The 14,623-nt window shown below is 38.9% G+C and overlaps 1 protein-coding gene across 1 annotated transcript in view; it reads right to left on the reverse strand.

The window, feature by feature from the left end:
* MED10 (mediator complex subunit 10) overlaps positions 1-14,623 on the reverse strand; it is a 62,614-nt gene that overhangs the window by 823 nt on the left and 47,168 nt on the right. The window lies entirely within an intron of this gene.

Here is a 14,623-nt window from a genome sequence, read left to right on the forward strand (position 1 = left end):
TGCTATTAGTTGTTTGTTTGTTATTTGGTTTTTAGGAGCATTTTTTTTTGGAGTTGTTTTTTTTTTTGGTAGTTGTTGGCGCATCGGCTTCTGTGGCCATAGTGCACCTCACAAGGTTTTTGCAGTACTTTGATCCAAGCCTGAGGCAGGATTCGAACCCGCGACCTTTGGGTAGGCAGGCACTTTACCCACCTGGCTAGCCTGGTCGGCACTACAGGGAGTAATATTCTTGATTTGATTATCAGTAGTGATTCTTCATGCATTAAGAATCTGTAGATAAAGGAACCACTAGTTGGCAGTGATCACAATGTGCTAATGTGGGATTTACTCACAGAGGTAACTACTATCAGGGGTAAAGGGAAGGGTTTCTGCTTTCGTAAAGGTAACACGGTGGTCTGAAACAGTTTTTAAATTCTATACATTCTATAACATCATCAGTGGAACCAACTGATGATGTTACCACCAGCAAATTCTAAATGGGAAGCATTCAAATAATTAACCTTGGAAGCTACTAGGCTTTTCATACCAACTAATGAATATTGTTCAAGATTTAGGCCTAAATGAATGTCAAATGAACTAATGAGACATGTGGCAGAGAAGAAAAACTGCATGGTATACATATACCCCCAGGGTCCTGAGCTGGATAATCATCATTCTTCTCTTTCTTAGTGATTCCTCTACTCTCTCTCTCTCTCTCTCTCTCTCTCTCTCTCTCTCTCTCTCTCTCTCTCTCTCTCTCTCTCTCTCTCTCTCTCTCTCTCTCAGGGAAATTTTTTTTTTTGGCCAGTGCAGCATAAGCCTCAGACTTCCTTGCACCATATGGTAGATATAAGCTGGTCTGTAATCAAGTCACAAAGGACATTAGGGAGGCAAAGGCATATTATAAGAAATGTTTGGCAAAGGATTCAAAGAAAAATAGCAAAGAGTTCTTTACTTATGTAAATTGTTGAAGGAAGGGGATGAATCAATTTGGTCCATTTGATATCAATGGTTCAACTTTTGATGATCCTGCTCAGGTAGCTAGCAAACTAAATGAATATTTTCCATTGAGATTAACACATGAGGAGTTATTCAGGGAGGGGAATGCCAGAGGTGTATTAAACTCCACCAGTAAGCTAAATGATTTTGTAATAAGTGAGAGCAAAGTGGAACAGAAACTGTTGAAGAAAAACAGAAGAAAGGCACCTGTGCCTTTCTTCTGTGGATGGGATCTATCCAGTTATATTAAAGGAGGCAGCAAAGGAAGTAAGCAAACCCTTAGTCATAATTATGAGAGCTTCCATGGACTCAGGGGAGGTACCCATGGACTAGAGATGTGCAAATGTGACCTCAATTCACAAAGGAGGATCAAAGGGCAACACAAGTAATTACAGACCTGTTAGTTTAACTTCTATTCCGGTGAAATCAATGGAGGCATGTGTTAAAGAAGCACTGCAGGATCATCTAGACAAGACTTCAGGTATAGTTCACACAGCATCGGTTTGTTAAGGGAAGTCTTGTCTGACCAATTTGATTGGATACTGTGATGTGGTCACAAATGAACTGGATGCAAAGAATAATTTTGATATCATATACTTGGAACTTAGGAAGGCTTTCGATACTGTTGCAAATGGAAGACTGCTGTACAAATTGGAGCATTGTGGCACTGGTGAAAAATTGCTGCTATGGATAAAGGGATGGTTGAGTGGGAGAAGACAGTGGTAATCAATAGACACTGCTCTTTGTGGACTAATGTTATTAGTGGAGTCCTCCAGAGTTCAGTGTTGGATCCATTGTTGTTTTCTGTATTTATCAATGATATTGATGAAGGTATATCAGGTCTAATGTCTAAGTTTGCAAATGATACGAAGGTTGGCAGGGTTGTTAATGACACTAATGACAGTACGCTCCTGCAACAGGATCTAGAAAAGTTGAGCGGATCAGCTGAGAGGTGGCAACTTAAGTTTAACATTTACAAATGAAAAGTACTGCATATGGGTAGAAGTAACCCCAGGGTAACGTATCAACTGTGTAGTACTACACTCCAGGTAGTAGAGAAAGAAAAGGACCTGGGAGTAATTGTGCAGTCACATATGAAGTTTTCTGAGCAGTGCAGACGGTCTTCATGAGTAGCTCATGGTGTCTTGTCAATGATATAGAGGAAGTTTTCTAGCAGGGATAAGGTTACTATCCCCTTTATAAGACAATGGGTCTGGAGGCCTCATTTTAGGAAGGAGGTAGAGCTGCTGGAACGAGTACAAAGAAAGGCAACAAGATTAGTGAATGGAACAAAGGGTTGCTCTTACGAAGAATGGCTTAAGTTAATCAAATAATAGCGTCTGGAGACAAAGCACCTGTGAGGTGATCTGATTGTGGTGTATAAGGCCTTGAATAGTTTGAGTAAGCTCAATGCTGAAGGGATTCTTCCTGTTGCCCAGATTAATCGCCTGAGGGGACATAAATTCAAGGCAGATCTAGATAAACATTTCGTGCGAATGAATGGGTGAAATGGGAAGGTTTTTTTTTTTTTTTTTTTTTTTGCTGATGCTGTATAAGCTTGTTTTCTTGCATCATATGCCTCTACTAATGCGTGTTCAAGATGTGCCAACTTCCATGGTTCTAACCTCCTTACAAGGTCTGAAAATATCTTTCAAATAGTCTCTGATTATAACATATAGAACATGCTACGTCTTCCTATAAATCTTGCAGAGGTTTTGGTACAAAAAGATTGAAAAACTTCCAAGTTGATAATCTCTAATTTAGGCATCTGATGGTGTTATAACAGGTGAGTGTGATGGACACAGGTTCAGTTTTTATTAAAATCAACAGTAAGGCTAGAATGAACCTCTTTTTATGGCTTATTAAACACTCCTATTGATACCACTGCTTTTGAAATTTAGTTTCATAGAAATAAAAAATTACTTCAGTATGTCGATGAATTTATCATAATTATGTTGCAAGAATGCTTTTGTATTACAATAATAATATGCTACTCCTCATTCTCAATAAAGAAGGGACCAATAAACCCATAACCAAAATAATACACCATATTGTTGCATATTTATTATTCAGAGGGTTCTTGTCAAGCTGATTTGGACACTGCAATCTTAGGAAATGTGTTGTTTGGTAACATATCCTGATAGCTGCGTATGATTTTGATCAGAAAGCTAGATGATATGATGAAAATTCTCATTTTCATACTAATTTTCATATCTAGGGTGGTGGTATCCCTAAAACTTCTCTTACGCTTCTAGACTGCATTCAAAAAAGGGAATCAGGTTAATTAATAACCTCTCTCTCACAAAATCTCCTCACTGTCTACCTGACAGATGTTCAGTTTCTACTATATGCCTTTTCTATAGCTACTCCCATGGGCAGTTCTTCTGAATTGGCATCTGTCACTTTGGCTACTCTTCCAAACTGGTCTGAACATATGCCATAACTAGTCAGCATCCATCATCTGTTTCACTGTCCAACTTAAACTCACAGAACCAACTTTTCCTAAGACTAATTTTTGAAAGGAACCAGTCTTTTACTACATGGATAATGTAGAACTAGTTATTAATTGTGTTTACCTAATTCCTAAACTTATTACAAAGGGTGATATTTCAGGATCCTTCGATGATGGGATCCTGAAATATCACACTTCGTAATAAGTTTAGGAATTAGGTCAAAAGCATTTAATAAAGTAATATTGCATTATCCACATGGTAAAATTGGGGTTCATTTCAAAAATTAATCCATAGATAATCACCGTACATAATTTCCAAATTTTATCAACATTTTGTCATTTATCCCTTCTGCTTCCATTTTCTGAAACAACCATCCTTCACATGTATTTCCTGAATATTACAATCCACAGAAATTCAAGTCTATCATCAACAAGTATGTTCTGTCTTCTCAACCTACAACCCATACATAGTACTAAGTACTATAAGTTCTTATAATAGTTAGTATATCATTACACAATTATATCATTTTATATATTATTATACCTTTCATTTTTGGGGTGTTCAAAAAAAAAAAAAAAAAAAAAAAAAAACGGCCTGCTAGAATCTTGAAGGCATATACAGTTCCCACTATTTTCCAGTGACATGACTGACTTGTGAGTCATTTTGATCCAATATAAAAAGCTGCCACTTTTCTGACTACTTTATATCTATTAGGGCTGTTCAACAATTAAAATATTTAACCTTGATTAATCTTTCAATTAAAAATAATAATTTTGATTTAATCTTAAATTTAAAGTCACAGATAATCTTTATGTACAATGAAAACTAACATTATAACTATTAACAAACAAGAATACACCACATGAATTTACTACCAAAATAAAGCAGTCTGTATTTAAAATAAAATAGTATAATAAAACTAGAAATTAAATGTTTATATTAAGAATTTTAAATTCGTAATATAAACATTTAATAATTAAATGAGATAATTAAAAATATTATTTATTTTCTCCATTTAGCAAGTTATTGAGATAAATAATTTGACTTAAGTTGGTAGCACTGAGCGAAGTCTGCTTTTGATCAAGTACATGTCCAGCAAGTGAAAAATGTCTCTCACATTGCACAGTTGCAAGTTTGTGTGTTTGTTATTTGGTTTTTAGGAGCATTAGCAACTAAGGCCATATTGCTCCGGGGATATGCGGTGGTCATCCCCTGACCTTTCTGCATCCTTTGTATTTGGTGGTCATGGACTCGAACCCCAGTCTAATCAAGAAGTGTGTACTACGCACTGCTGCTCTGCCCACGGAGGTGCCAACAGTTACAAGTAACTGCACAACAAGTGCATGTGAGATATGGTGTTTAATCCACCATTGTAGTGGAGAAGCATTCTGTTCATTGTCAGGATCAGATTCTGCCATTTCAATTTCATCATCTGTATCAGATGAAATATCATATAGCAACTTGACTTTCTTTGCTGGAATTTGTCATGTATACAACATCACTTACTGGAATTTGAGCAGCTTTAAGATCCTTAAACTTGCTTTGACAATACACTGTTTCTCTCTTGTTTCTGCAAGCACTTCAACTTTTTAAATCTGGGATCAACCCAGATTATTTGGCTACTGCAATCTTAGGAAATATGTCGATTAGTAAAGCTAAAGTGATCTTCAGCCATTCTTGATTGCAAACGTTCAAATATTTCTCCATATTATCACAGAAAGCAGCTTAAAATCTTAAGACATAAGCAGGATCAGATTTATAATGTCCAATTGTAATGTACAGATCAGATTCTGCCATTTCAATTTCATCATCTGTATCAGATGAAATATCATATAGCAACTTGACGTTCTTTGCTGGAATTTTTCATGTATACAACATCACTTACTGGAATTTGAGCAGCTTTAAGATCCTTGAACTTGCTTTGACAATACACTGTTTCTCTCTTGTTTCTGCAAGCACTTCAACTTTTTAAATCTGGGATCAACCCAGATTATTTGGCTACTGCAATCTTAGGAAATATGTCGATTAGTAAAGCTAAAGTGATCTTCAGCCATTCTTGATTGCAACCGTTCAAATATTTCTCCACATTATCACAGAAAGCAGCTTAAAATCTTAAGACATAAGCAGGATCATTCTCTGATATTTTTGTTTTTTTAACAAATACATGAAGCATTGAAGAGCAACTGTTTGTTGTTTGTTTGTTTGTTATTTGGTTTTTAGGAGCATTAGCAACTAAGGCCATATTGCTCTGGGGATATGCGGTGGTCATTCCCTGACCTTATCCGCATCCTCCGTATTTGGTGGTGATGGGCTCGAACCCCGGTCTAATCAAGCAGTGTGTGCTACGCACTGCTGCTCCTTCCCACCTGGCTACGGAGGCGCCGAAGAGCAACTGAACATGATACATACTTATCTCAGCCCAATATCTCTGTAGCTATTTTGCACAGTTCCAGCAGAGATATCAAAATTCGATTCATCTGCATTACATTATGATAAATTGTGTTTCTGACTACATAGTACAGCCACCACTAGATCTTTCTGCTTAAAGGAGCACTCTAGCATATTAAATGTTGAGTTCCATCTAGTAGCAATATCCAGAATAAGCATTTCTTGGGGCAATAGGCATTTTATCAGTTTTTTTAACTTGTTAAAGTTGGCAGGACTGTGTTTAAAATGACCCACAATTTTACAACATTTGACAACAACAGATTTTGCAGCTCCTGGAGAAGAAGTTTTTTCTGATTTATTTTCTGTTTTATTAGCTTAAATTGGCATATTTACTTATTTTCTAGAGTAGTTTTATATTCATAGTTACGATACTTACTTTAAAGTTTAACTGGATAGAGATTTTGTGGGTATTACTTAGTATCGGTAACGGTATAAAATCCACGTGTTACAAATTGCAGCTCCGTTGAACGAGAGGTTTTTAACCATATTTAGCCGATTTATTAACCAATTGTTATATCAAATTATTATCTATAAGTAGTTATAGGCCTAGTCAGGATCCTTAGTTTATTCTAAATTGAGACAGCAAGATTTGGAAGTTAATCAATACTTAGAGTCCGTAGAAGTACCGTTCGTAATTACCGCCATTGTAACACGATACAGCATATCCGGAATTCGATAGCATTAGCTTTGTATAGTATAGTGCATAATATAATATTGTCAATTAATCAGTAAATCTATTAATCTTGTTAAACTTCATTGTTAATTAAATTGTACTTTTAACTATATATATATAACAACTTAGAGTACAAACGTAACAAATAATTAATACATAACTTGATACGGAAGTTATATAAAGGGAACTCGTAGATAACACTTGATACTGAAAAATAAATATAGCGTTATAACTGTGTTAGGATACAAGTTTAAGGTTTTAATTTTGTTCTGAAATTGTAATTTTATTGACATTAAATCGAAATCATGACTCAAACCAGAGCAGCAAAGCAAAAGGCTCAAGCTAATGGGAGTGCTGTGGCTCAGGGGAGAACTGAGGGGGACAGTTGCCCTCTGAATCACAGCCTTTTAAGATGCACTGTTTACTTGATGTTTGCGGAGCAATCGGGTACGGGACATGATACTGCCATGGGGGATGTCTTTGTGTGTGCACGATGCAAGGAGTGCAAGGAAATTAGGCGACAACTCAGCGTTGTTATGGGCCTATATGAGACCTAAAGGACAGGGTGGATCCCTCGAAGGAAATAAATTGAGGGGCCCATCAAGCTCTCAGCTGCCCACATCAATGCCAGAGCTTGCACTTGGTCATCTTGCAACACAGAGGCAGCCCCCAAGGCAGAATGCACTGGTCCCACAGGAACTAGTAGTTGTTGGTGACTCTATTGTCAGGGAAACGGGGAACATGCTTTGTAAAAAGGATAGGTGGAACAGGACCAGGGTATGTCTGCCAGGGGCAAAGGTTGATGACGTTGTAGAGCGGATATCATCTTTTAAGGGCACAAAAGGTGATATAGGTGTACACGTTGGCACTAATGATATTAAGAGTAGGAGACCAGCGGAATTACTTAACAAGTACAGGTCACTGTTGAAAACAAGGCGTGAAGTAGGGTTGAATTTGAAAGTGTCTGCAAATCTGCCCAGACACGACAGGAGGGAGTATATGATGAGAGCCTTGTCGATCAATTCGGCCCTGGAAAGATTGTGCAACGCTCAAGGGGTAGAATTTTTTTCAGCCTGGGCTGTACTTGTTAACAGGAGAGATTGCTTCTACAGGGATGGGATACACTTAAATAGAAAGGGTGCAAGAATATTTGCTGATGCTATCGAGGCAGTGTTAGGTGGGTCGGAAAACTGCTAGCTTGGGGGGAGACAAAGACAAATAGATTAACAGTAGCCACTGGCAGAGGTGAAAGAGATTCTTGCACTGCTTCTATTGGAATGAGCAGAAGCCTGAAAAACAATATGCAGGATATTTCAGAGACTGCTGGAAGTCATTGCGGTACAAGTAAACACATGGGTCGTGTTAGGGTAGCTAAGAATAGAAACAGGTGCATGTATACTTGCGTGTACACCAATGCTAGGAGTTTAGTAAATAAATTTGATGAATTTGAGGTATTGCTCAAAACATCAAAGGCAGATATTGTTGGGATATCAGAGACATGGTGTCACACAGATAAAAGGAATGCAGAACTGGAATTTGGGGAGTACAACGTCTACAGAAAGGATAGACAGAATAGGAAGGGAGGAGGGGTTATGCTATTAGTTAAAAAACACATAAAATCCAAGGAAGTGAAGCCAGTCAACATCGATGGACAGGGCAGTGTCGAGTCAGTTTGGTGTGACATAAGCATGGGTAAATCAAAATTGAGAGTAGGAGTGTGCTATAGGCCTAATGACTCTGATGAGTATAATAAGATACTGTACAGGGAAATAGAATGGGCCAGTAAATCAGAGTCTTATAATGGGGGATTTTAATTTCCCAGATATTCACTGGAATTTGTGGGTTGGTCACTCACACACTAGCAAGGCTTCTGTGGATTTATTGGATGGTTGTTTTCTACACCAGCATGTTCGGGAGGCAAACTAGAGGGAGTAATACTCTTGATCTGATTATCAGTAGTGATTCTTCATGCATTAAGAATCTGCAGATAAAGGAACCACTAGGTGGCAGTGATCACAGTGTGCTGAAGTGGGATTTACTCAAGGAGGTAACTAACATCAGATGTAAAGGGAAGGGTTTTTGCTTTCGTAAAGGCGACTATGATGGGCTGAGACAGTATTTAAATTCTATACAGTGGGACCAACTGATGATGTTACCAACAGCAAATTCAAAATGGGAAGCATTCAAGGAACTAATCTTGGAAGCTACCAGGCTTTACATACCAACCACGAAATATTGTTCAAGGTTCAGGCCTAAATGGTTGTCAGATGAACTAATGAGACATATGGCAGAGAAGAAAAATGCATGGGATACATACAAATTAATGGGTGACATGGAAGCCTATGATAGATATAAGTTGGTCTGTAACCAAGTCACAAAGGAGATTAGGCAGGCAAAGGCAGATTATAAGAAATCCTTGGCAAAGGATGCAAAGAAAAACAGAAAAGAGTTCTTTACCTATTTAAACTCAAGAAGGAAAGGGATGAATCAGATTGGTCCACTGAATGTTGATGGTTCAACAGTTGAGGATCCTGCTCAGGTGGCTAACAATCTAAACGAGTATTTTGCATCTACATTCACACATGAGGAGTTATTCAGGAAGGGGAATGTCGTAGGTGAAGTAAACATTCGCAGTGAGCTAGATGATTTTCTAATAACTGAGAGGAAAGTGGAGGAGAAATTGTTGAGGATAAACATAAAAAAGGCACCCGGGGTGGATGGGATCTATCCAGTTATATTAAAAGAGGCAGCAAATGAAGTAAGCAAACCCCTGGCCATAATTATGAGAGCTTCTTTGGACTCAGGGGAGGCACCCATAGACTGGAGATGTGCAAATGTAACCCCAATTCACAAAGGAGGATCAAAGGCTGACACAAGTAATTATAGACCTGTTAGTTTAACTTCGGTTCCAGGAAAATTAATGGAGGCACTGGTTAAAGAAGCACTGCAGGATCATCTGGACAAGAATTCAGTTATAGCTCAGACACAGCATGGTTTTGTTAAGGGCAGGTCTTGTCTGACCAATTTGATTGGATACTATGATGTAGTCACAAAAGAACTGGATGCAGGGAATAGTATAGATATAGGTATTATATATTATATACTTTGATATTATATATTTGGATCTTAGAAAGGCTTTTGATACTGTTGCGCATGGAAGACTGCTGCACAAATTGGAGCAGTGTGGCATTGGAGGCAAATTGCTGCTATGGATAAAGGGATGGTTGAGTGGCAGAAGCCAGAGAGTGGTAATCAATGGACACTGCTCATCATGGACTAATGTTATTAGTGGAGTTCCTCAGGGTTCAGTGTTGGGTCCATTGTTGTTTTCTGTATTTATAAATGATATAGATGATGGTATATCAAGCTTAATATCCAAGTTTGCAGACGATACAAAGGTTGGCAGGGTTGTTAAGGACACTACTGATGCTATGCTGCTGCAACAGGATCTGGAAAGGTTGAGCAGATAGGCTGAGAGGTGGCAAATGAAGTTTAACATTGACAAATGTAAAGTACTACATATGGGAAACAGTAAGCCCAGATCAACGTATCAACTCTATGGTACTACATTGACAGTGGTAGAGAATGAAAAGGACCTGGGGGATAATTGTGCAGGCAGATATGAAATTCTCTGAGCAGTGCAGACGAACTGCAAGAGTAGCTCATGGTGTCTTGTCAATGATATACAGGAATTTTTCTAGCAGGGATAGGGATGTGATTATTCCCTTGTATAAGGCATTGGTCAGGCCACACCTTGAGTACTGTATACAGGTCTGGAGGCCCATTTCAAGAAGGATGTAGAGCTGCTGGAACGAGTACAGAGAAGGGCAACAAGATTAGTGAATGGAAAAAAGGGTTGCTCTTACTAAGAAAGGCTTAAGTTTTGCAAATTACAGAGTCTGGAGACTAGGCATCGGCAAGGTGATCTGATAGAGGTGTATAAGGCTTTGAATGGCTTGAGCATGCTCAATGCCGATGGGATTCTTCCTCTTGCTCAGAATAATCACCTGAGAGGGCATAAATTCAAATTGAGGAAGGACAGATGTCGGATAGATGTGTGGAAATTTGCCTTTAGCCAGCGGGCAGTTGGTTTGTGGAATAGACTTCCATCACTTGTTGTTGAAGTTGATAGCCTAAACAAATTTAAGGCTCAGCTGGACAGGTATTTCGAACGAACGGAGGGGTGAAATGGGAGTAGTGGTTGTGCTTTTTTTTTTTTGGCTGATGCTGAATAAGCTTGCTTTCTTGCATCATATGCCTCTACTAATGCTAATGCTAAACTAGCTTCAGCCAAACCTTTCTTTATTGACAACTGTAGCATGTGCAATGAAAGCATTTTTAAAGATTATTTAGGAATGACATTTCTACACACATTATAACCCTTTGCTTCTTATTCCCTAACAAAAGGGTTAAGGCTGACATCTGTATTTGCCTCAAAAATGCTAGTGCCACAACAATGATTTTTTCAATCACTGGACACAAGTCCTGGAACTTCACACTATGATCTTGAGTCATTTAAAAAAAAAAAAAAAAAAAAAAAATTCCCATTTCACATCCATTGGCTACAAAAATTTGCCCAATTCTTTCCTGAATTTATTTAAGCTATCAACTTCCACGACTGATAGAAGTTTGTTCCAATTCTTGACTCGATTTGAATTTCCCCCCACCAGGTGTGTAATCTGAGCAAGAAGAACCTCATCAGCATTGAGCTTGCTAAAAACATTCAAAGCCTAATACACCTCAATCAGATCACCTCGCAGGCACCTTGTCTCCAGATGCTGCAATTTGCAGAATTTAAGCCTTTCTTGGTAAGAGCAGCCCTTTGTTCCCCTCAGCAAACTCATTGTCCTTCTCTGTATTCATTCCAACAGCTCTACATTCTTCCTAAAATGAGGCTTCCAGACCTGTATGCAGTACTCAAGGTGGGGCCTGAACATTGCCTTATACAAAGGAATAATCACCTCCTTATCCCTGCAAGCAAAATTCCTGCATATAATTGACAGGACCCCATGAGATGCTTGGCATCCTGTCTCCACTGCTCAGAAAACTTCACATCTGACTGCACAATTGCCGCCATGTCTTTTGCATTCTCCAATACCCCACACAACTGGTATGTTTCTCTGGGGTTATTGCTACCCATATGCAGTATGCATTTGTCAATGCAAACTTCTGTTGCTACCTCTCAGCCCATCTGCCCAACTTTTCTAGGTCCTGATACAGTAGCATACTGTTATTACTAGAGCGACCAACTCTTGATCAGCCAATTTCGGGATATCGACCTTAAAAAATCGGGACACAATCAAAAAAATTCGGAATTTTTTCTTTGGTACAAAATACTCCGACCCCCTTATTATCTATACATGTCAACAAACATGTTTTACATATATTGCGATGTGGCAGCACACACGCGTACCAATTAGAAGCTTGGGCTATGTTTGTGTCCAGGAATCTTAGACAAATAAACATCGACGATGTAAATGGAGATTATTTTATTTAAACTTTCTATTCACATTCATGTTATGCTAGTTAATGAATTTTAGTACGATCTATTATTATATTTTATATTATTTATTTTACATTATGTGATAAATCGGGACAAATGGCATCCCACCTAGGTTTCTTTCAGGACACCTCTATAGCGAACCAAAAATCGGGATGGTTGGTCACCAAGTTATTACTCTCATTAACAACCGAGCAAACCTTCGTATCGTCTGCAAACTTGGAGATTAAGCCTGATATACCTTCATCAACATCACTGTTAGCATTAGCATTAGTAGAGGCATTTGATGCAAGAAAGCAAGCTTATGCAGCATCAGCCAAAAAAAAAAAAAACCCCACTTCCACTTCACCCTTCTGTTCGTTCAAAATACCTGTCCAGCTGAGCCTTAAACTTATTTAGGCTATCAGCCTCCACCACAAGGGATGGGAGTCTGTTCCACCAACCAACCACCTGCTGGCTAAAGGCAAATTTCCGCACGTCTATCCTACATCTGTCTTTCCTCAATTTGAATTTATGCCCTCTCAGGTGATTTTTCTGAGCTAGAGGAAGAATCCCATCAGCATTGAGCATGCTTAAACCATTCAAGGCTTTATACACCTCTATCAGATCACCTCGCTGGTGCCTAGTCTCCAGACACTGTAATTTGCAAAACTTAAGCCTTTCTTCGTAAGAGCACCCCTTTGTTCCATTCACTAATCTTGTTGCCCTTCTCTGTACTCGTTCCAGCAGCTCTACATCCTTCTTGAAATGAGGCCTCCAGACCTGTATACAGTACTCTAGGTGTGGCCTGACCATTGCCTTATACAATGGAATAATCACCTCCTTATCCCTGCTGGAAAAATTCCTGTATATCATTGACAATACTCCATGAGCTACTCTTGCAGCCCGTCTGCACTGCTCAGAGAACTTCATATCTGCCTGCATAACCACCCCCAAGTCCCTTTCATTCTCTACCACTGTCAGTGTAGTACCACAGAGTTGATACGTTGCTCTGGGGTTGCTGTTTCCCATGTGTAGTACTTTACATTTGTCAATGTTAAACTTCATTTGCCACCTCGAAGCCCATCTGCTCAACCTTTCCAAATCCTGTTGCAGCAGCATAGTGTCAGTAGTGTCCTTGACAACCCTGCCAACCTTTGTATCATCTGCAAACTTGGACATTAAGCTTGATATACCATCATCAATATCATTTATAAATACAGAAAACAATAATGGACCCAACACTGAGCCCTGAGGGACTCCACTAATAACATTAGTCCACGATGAGCAGTGTCCATTGATTACCACTCTCTGTCTTCTCCCCCTCAACCACCCCTTTATCCATAGCAGCAATTTGCCTCCAATGTCACACTGCTCCAATTTGTGTAGCAGTCTTCCATGTGCAACAGTATCAAAAGCCTTTCTAAGATCCAAGTATATAATATCAAAGTTATTCCCTGCATCCAGTTCTTTTGTGACTGCATCATAGTATCCAATCAAGTTGGTCAGGCAAGACTTCCCCTTAACAAAACCATGCTGTGTCTGAGCTATAACTGAAGTCTTGTCTAAATGATCCTGCAGTGCTTCTTTAACCAGTGCCTCCATTAATTTTCCTGGAACAGAAGTTAAGCTCACAGGTCTATAATTACTTGTGTCAGCCTTTGATCCTCCTTTGTGAATTGGGGTCATATTTGCACATTTCCAGTCTATGGGTACCTCCCCTGAGTCCAAGGAAGCTCTCATAATTATGGCTAAGGGTTTGCTTACTTCCTTTGCTGCCTCCTTTAATATAACTGGATAGATCCCATCCACCCCGGGTGCCTTTCTTGTGTTTATCTTCAACAGTTTCTCCTCCACTTTACTCCCAGTTATTTCAAGATTCTGTAGCTTACTGCTAGAGTTGAATACACCTCTGGCATTCCCCTTGCTGAATAACTCCTCATGTGTGAATGTCGATGCAAAATATTCATTTAGTTTGTTAGCTACCTGAGCAGGATCATCAACAGTTGATCCATCAATATCAAGTGGACCGATCTGATTCATCCCCTTCCTTCTAGAGTTTACATAAGTAAAGAACTCTTTGCTGTTTTTCTTTGCATCCCTTGCCAAAGATTTCTCGTAATCTGCCTTCGCCTGCCTAACCTCCTTTGTAACTTGGTTGCATATCAACTTGTATCTATCATAGGCTTCTGTGTCATGTGTCAATTTGTAAGTATCCCATGCATTTTTCTTCTCTGCCATATGCCTCATTAGTTCATCTGACATCCATTTTGGCCTAAACCTTGAACAATATTTCTTAGTTGGTATGTAAAGCCTCGTAGCTTCCAAGATAAGTTCTTTGAATGCTTCCCATTTTGAATTTGCTGTTGGTAACATCATCAGTTGGTCCCACTGTATAGAATTTAAATACTGTCTCAGTCCATCGTAGTCGCCTTTACGGAAGCAATAACCCTTCCCTTTACCCCTAATGGTAGTTACCTCTTTGAGTAAATCCCACTTCAGCACACTGTGATCACTGCCACCTAGTGGTTCATTTATCTGCAGATTCTTATTGCATGAAGAATCACTGCTGATAATCAAATCAAGAGTATT

This window comes from Mastigoproctus giganteus, chromosome 7 (assembly GCF_048544385.1).
Source record: "Mastigoproctus giganteus isolate SK-2022 chromosome 7, ASM4854438v1, whole genome shotgun sequence".
NCBI classification, from domain to species: domain Eukaryota; kingdom Metazoa; phylum Arthropoda; class Arachnida; order Uropygi; family Thelyphonidae; genus Mastigoproctus; species Mastigoproctus giganteus.